The sequence below is a fragment of the Mixophyes fleayi genome, chromosome 2, assembly GCF_038048845.1.
Source record: "Mixophyes fleayi isolate aMixFle1 chromosome 2, aMixFle1.hap1, whole genome shotgun sequence".
NCBI classification, from domain to species: Eukaryota; Metazoa; Chordata; class Amphibia; order Anura; family Limnodynastidae; genus Mixophyes; species Mixophyes fleayi.
In genome coordinates, this window is record NC_134403.1 from 60001984 (window position 1) to 60008297 (window position 6314).

Sequence of the window (6314 nt, forward strand, 5' to 3'; positions counted from 1 at the left end):
AGGCAGCATAGAGCAAAGCACCCCTCGCAGGAACGAGAGATGGTACGTGCCGGGCATGGTTACTTTGTCTGTGCCGGGCTTCCTGCATGTGAGATGTCTGCGGAATGTAATCACCCAGCACTGGGGAAGGAGTCCCTTCCTTATCTGTGTCATGTTACTAAAGTACTGTGGACATCAGAAGATGATAGTTACATATTATGTTGTTCTAACTAGACTGCAGTGCCGGGATAATGTAACATTCCAAATAAGTTTCATTTACACTTCCATCCCAATATGAAATCTGAAAGGCGAAGTGAATATTAAAACAACCATAAACGATTGTAGAAATGTGAAACATATAAATGGTGATTAGTAATTACATTTTTTAAGCTGGCATAAATGTGTTATATTTAAAGTCAAAGTGGCACAGACATTAGGATTGGTGCCTCACAGCATTGGTTTCATTAGTGTGATTCCAATCAGTGCTCTATCTGTGTGGAATTTATATGGTCTCACCCTGTTTTTGGGTTTCCTCCCACACTCAAAAAAAATATATATACTTGTAAGTTAAATGACCCTAGTGTGTGTGATTGTGGTGTAGATAATTTAGACATAAGACACTGATGCAAATGATTAAACATTCTCTGAAAACTGCTGCATAATATGTTGGTGCAATATAGAGGTAAACTAAAATTATGAACAGTAATGGTAATAAAATAAATTGTTTCTATGTCACCCTGGCATTCCATTGTAGATCTGTAATAAAGTATGACCTCTTAGTCCATTTCACACTTAAACTACATACACATGTTGCAGATGGTATACTGATAGGATCTCATACAGGTCAAAAAGCTGAGACTGCGGTCAGTTAAGATAATATGAAATCAATGGTCCTGCCTCTGTGTATGAAATCCGCACTGAACATTTGTGCAGAACAATCCTTCAGCCTGATAAATTGTTAAATACTCAGGTCAGTTAGAGAAGTACCTTCCCCCAACATGGCAATGTGCTGTAGAGGAGTAAAATAGTGTATGATCATATTAAATTAGATATAAAAATGTATTATAAATAGTTAATACTATTTATCTCAGTAATACATAACCCATCTGTCTGTCTGTATCTATCTATGTTTATGAAAAACAACATACCACAAAATATTTGAATAAGAGAGTTTGATACAAAATAATCCCTGACCCACCCAAATCATGCCCCAATCTTACCAAACCTCACAAATATTTGACTAACCATGTCTGCATTCTTATGAAGCTATGCCCATTATATCCTTTAATAATCTTTTATGGGATTACTAGGAATCGTCTGTATTATTTTGGTAACTGCATATGCACAGTTCATAGTACAGGTCTGTAAATGAAGCAGGCCTCAGTCAGGTAGATGGTGTATAGCAAGGTCCATTGTGGTAGCTGTATATGAAATAAACACCAACATAGAGGCTTGTATATAAAGCAGACCTCAAACTGGTGGTTACTATTTAAAGCAGATTCCGAAACTGTTGGATTGTATATAAAGTAGGCACCAAATGTAATAGTATATAGATTATAACTCCAATCTGAAGTTTAGTATTAAAATAAATCCCTGCAATCTAAAAGCAGATTTACATTCTGGTGGCTAATATACACAGATCAGCCACAACATTAAAACAATATTGTGTAGGTCTCCTCTTGTGCCACCAAAACAGCTCGGAACTGTGGAGACATGGACTCCACGAGACCTCTGAAGGTGTACTCTGGTATCTGGCACCAAGACAAAGAGATCCTTTAAGTGCTGTAAATTGCGAGGTGGGGCCTCTTTGGCTCAGACTTGTTTTCCTGCAAATCCCACAGATGATGGATCAGATTGAGATCTGGGGAATTTGGAGGCCAAGTGAACACCTTGGACTCTTTGTCATATTCCTCAAACCATTGATGAACAAGTGTGGCAGGGCGCATTATCCTGCTGAAAAGAGGCCACTGACATTAAGGAATACGGTTACTATGAAGGGGTGTACTTGGTCTACAACCATGTTTAGGTAGGTGATTCATGTCAACACCCACGATCAATGCTATTTACTTATCAGTGGTTTTAATTTTGTGTCTGATCATTGTCTAACAGAATTATAATCTGGTGGCTAGTACATAACCCCCCCCCATCTGAATTATTATTATTATCATTTATTTGTTAGGCGCCACAAGGTATCCGCAGCGCCGCACACAGTACTAACAGTAGACTATACAGGGTGAAACCATACAGAACAATGAACAAAAAGTACCAATACTTCAAAAACTCCGGTGTCACAGCACTTACCTGCTCCAGCGCCGATTCCCCGCTCTGTACCGCCGCACTTCCGGGGGGGTTCCGGCGGAGGTCAGCTGATCTCTGGGCGGGGAATTCAAAAATCTACTTCAGCGCTGCTCTGACACACTGTCTGTGTCAGAGCAACGTGTTTCCTGTATCTGGCTGCATCTCCTGTGTTCTGATCCCCCTGGTGTTTTCCCTGGTTACCTGTTTCTCTGTGTACCGAACTGGCTATACTCCAGACTACTCTTCTGCCTTATCCCTGGTACTGCATAACGGACGGATCCCTGTGTACTGAACCGGCTATTCAGAACTACGCTTCTGCTCCTGGGGCTGCACAGCAGATTGATTCCTGTATACCACCAGCTTCTACTCCGGGCAACTACCTTCTGAATATACGGTTAGTGATTCCAGTTATCAATTTCCCTGTGGATCTGATCGTGCCTCTGTATGTTTATCTCATAGAACTCTTTCCTTACGTCAGTAGGCGACCTGCGGTTCTCCGGCAGCAAAACCCACCCTGCCTTGCGGCGGTTCTTGGAGAAGACCGGGAGGGCCGTTAGACTCCGCGCCCTAGGAAAGCCGGTGTTAATACTGACTAAGGTAATCTTGAAACCTAACATCCGGCCAGTCATATGCAGTAAAGACGGAGCGGAAGAACAGGTATGGAGACAGGAGGAGAGGGCCCTGCTCATACGAGCTTACATCCTAAGGGAGGGTATACAGACCAGGCACAAGAGGAGCCAGTTGAGGCAAGAGGAGAGAAGGGAGGATGAGCTAAAGGGAGGAGTAAGTAGATGGTTGGTAGACTTTGAGGAAAAGGTGAGTTTTGAGTGCACGTTTGAAGGAGCACAGAGTAGGAGAGAGACGGATGGAACGAGGGAGGTCGTTCCAGAGAAGGGGGGCTGCACAGGAAAAGTCTTGGATTTGGATTCTGGAGTGGGAAGAGATGATAAGAGTGGAGAAGAGGCGGCGGTCGTTGGCCGAGCGCAGGGAGCAGGCAGGAGTGTGAATGAAGAGGAGGTTAGAGATATAAGGGGCAGTAGAGTTGGAGAGAGCCTTGTAAGTGGTGGTGAGGAGTTTGAAAAGGATTCTGTAGGGAAAGGGGAGCCAGTGTAAGGCAAGGCAGAGAGGGGAGGCAGAGGAGGAGTGGCGTGAGAAGAAGATGAGTCTTGCGGCCGCATTGAGTATAGAGCGGAGGGGGGAGAGACGGCAGTGGGGAAGGCCAGTGACGAGGAGGTTACAATAATCGAGGCGGGAGATGATGAGTGCGTGGATGATAGTTTTGGTGGCATCCTGAATAAAATGAAATAACCATTAGAATATACTGTTCATCTTGAGAATGTGCAATAAGGTTTATTGTAATATTAAATATATGGATACAATAATAATAAATGGAGTATTAAGGTATGTAATGAAAAAATAGTCCTTTTTTGGAAAGACAATCCAAGTATACAGTTATATATGCCTAATAGATAGTTTTAAGTCCCACCAAGACTGCCATCACGGGGTACAGGGAGTAGAGCAATATGGGGCCCCAACAGCAGTAGGGGCCCAACCAGCTCTGAGCCCAAACTGATTTATTAGGGGAGGGGGGCCTTCAGAGTGAGTTAAGGGACATGGCTGGCTCCATTTCTAGGCAATGACTGCTTCAGAGATCTGAGGGGTGGGGGGAGGTCTCAGTGTTGAATTAAGGGATGACACAGCGGGTCCACTTGTAGGCAGCACTCAGTCTCCACTGTGGCTAGAGAGACTCCAGGTGGGGTCTGGGCATTTAGAGAAGCAAAATGTTGAGTAGAGGATAAATTAAAAATGGGGGTGGTGTGGGGTGAAAGAAGGAAGTAAAGAGACCCTGCCTGCACAGTAGTACTGGGTCCCGCAATTTCTGGCGGGTGCCCTGAGTCCCACAATGATCCAATGCGGATATACACTCTAGAACGGGGTTGTCCAGCCCACGGGCCACATGCGGCCCAGCATGCCTGTAAATGTGGCCCAGAAGGAGTTTTGGTTGTGGCCAGGGGGCAGCGCTGTTAATGGAAAAAAAAAATCTGCAAAAAAAAAGAAAAGAAAATACTTACCTTGCGGTCACGCGGTCACGTCAGCGGGTACTCCGGCTCCCTCCCTTGTCTCCTCCTCCGTGCGGTGCTCGCAGTGAATGTCGGGTGTGATGTCATCACGCCCAACATCCATTGTGGAGCGCAGCACAGAGGAGACACCCGCGCGGCAAGAACAATCAGCAGCACAGAATTGGAGAAAAGAAGAGAAGAGGACAGGAGAACAAGCCGATTAAAAGGTAAGTTAAGGGAGATTTTTTTTATTATTCAAAAGGCGCTGACAAGTGAATAAAAGTCACCTGGTCCTGGAGCATCATGGACCTTATCTCCCTGCTACATACTTCTACTTGTAATACTAATGGGGCATTATATATTATTCTCTTTGGCCCATTATAAGTTGTTATCCCTTAACTAACATAGTGGTGTAATTATCAAAACAGGTGACAATTGGGGGTCACAGTGGTGTATATGTCAGGTACCGCAGGCCTGGTCAGGGCACCCTGATATACAATGCCTGGCTTAAATGCACTTTATTGATATTGCATCGAAACAATACAAAAAGTGATTAAATAAAAAGTGATTTTTTTTTATATATATATATATATATATATATATGTTAACTATGTTTTCTATGGTTTTTTGGATGATCAGCTATCGTTATTGTTAGTGTATCTTATGTGCGGCCCAAGCCAACTAGTCGTCTTCCAATGTGGCCCAGGGAAGCTAAAAGGTTGGACACCCCTGCTTTAGAGTATCAAGGACGCAACTTATTAAATTATAGATTTAATATACAAAAAGTACAGGGCATACAGATAACAAAAATAATGAATAACAATTAATAAATTTGACATAACAAGCAAAAACAGTTTAAAATATAAAGGATTACATTCAGATTTGCACTTACATGAATTGCATTCTGGCCAAGGGGATTTGGCTAAGAAGATGGACAGCTTATCAATGTAACTTGATTTCCCCAGAAGTCTGACAGTTTTTCCCCTCAGAACACAGATTTTTAAGCAAACTCAAATGGGACGGCATTCACAGGGGCAGTGTGAATGCTAATGTGGGGGCGGAAACGTCCCCTGGGTGTCACTATACTTTGCTCACAAATATTTCCAGAGTCTTGACCTGTTTGTAATTCTTCACAGATATATCTCAGAGAAATAACACCCCCCTCAATAAACCTGTCATAATCTCCCGCACGTTTAAATACCAAACATAATGGAATTACAACAATATCCAATCTCATGTGCCTATGGCTGTTCCCTGTGTAGTTGGTATCTATGTTTCAAGACCCTTGTGTGGTGTTTGCCCCTCAGTACTGCGTGGCATCCAGATTTCCCAAAATATGAACTATAACAACATTTTGCTTTGAAGGTCATATTTCTATATAGCTGTATGGGCTTTCACATGCTGCCTACCAGGATTTCCAGCAGTGATTGGCACCACAAAGTCTATTCAAGTGTCTAAAGCAAACAGTGGGACGTCCTGGAAGCTGCTAAAAGTGGCAGTGTTATCTCCTCACACTGGGATGTAAAAAACCTTCAAACACAATTACATCAGACTCTGCGTCTTTAACTTTCACACTACCTTATCAATGGATTCATTTGATACAACCTATTTACACTGCAGTTATGCATTATCCCTTATAAATAACTACAAGCTCTCTATGTTCACGATAGTCACGATCTTTCATTCCTTATCATTGCAATAAGAAATGAAAATGATTGTGCCCAAAAAAAACTTTTTTTGTTAAGTATGTCTCTACAAGAGAAATAACCAAGCAGAATACAAATAACATAATGCTGTAATGACATTATTATCCATGATATGTATAAGGATTATATGACATTTAGATGATGGCATTTCTATATGATGTGTCCTAGAATGTGGATGTCTTTATTGCATGACCTCATAGGCAATTTTAATTATTCAGCAGATGTGTTTATATCCTCATACTTTTAGTATATATTCAGCACAAACATGGGT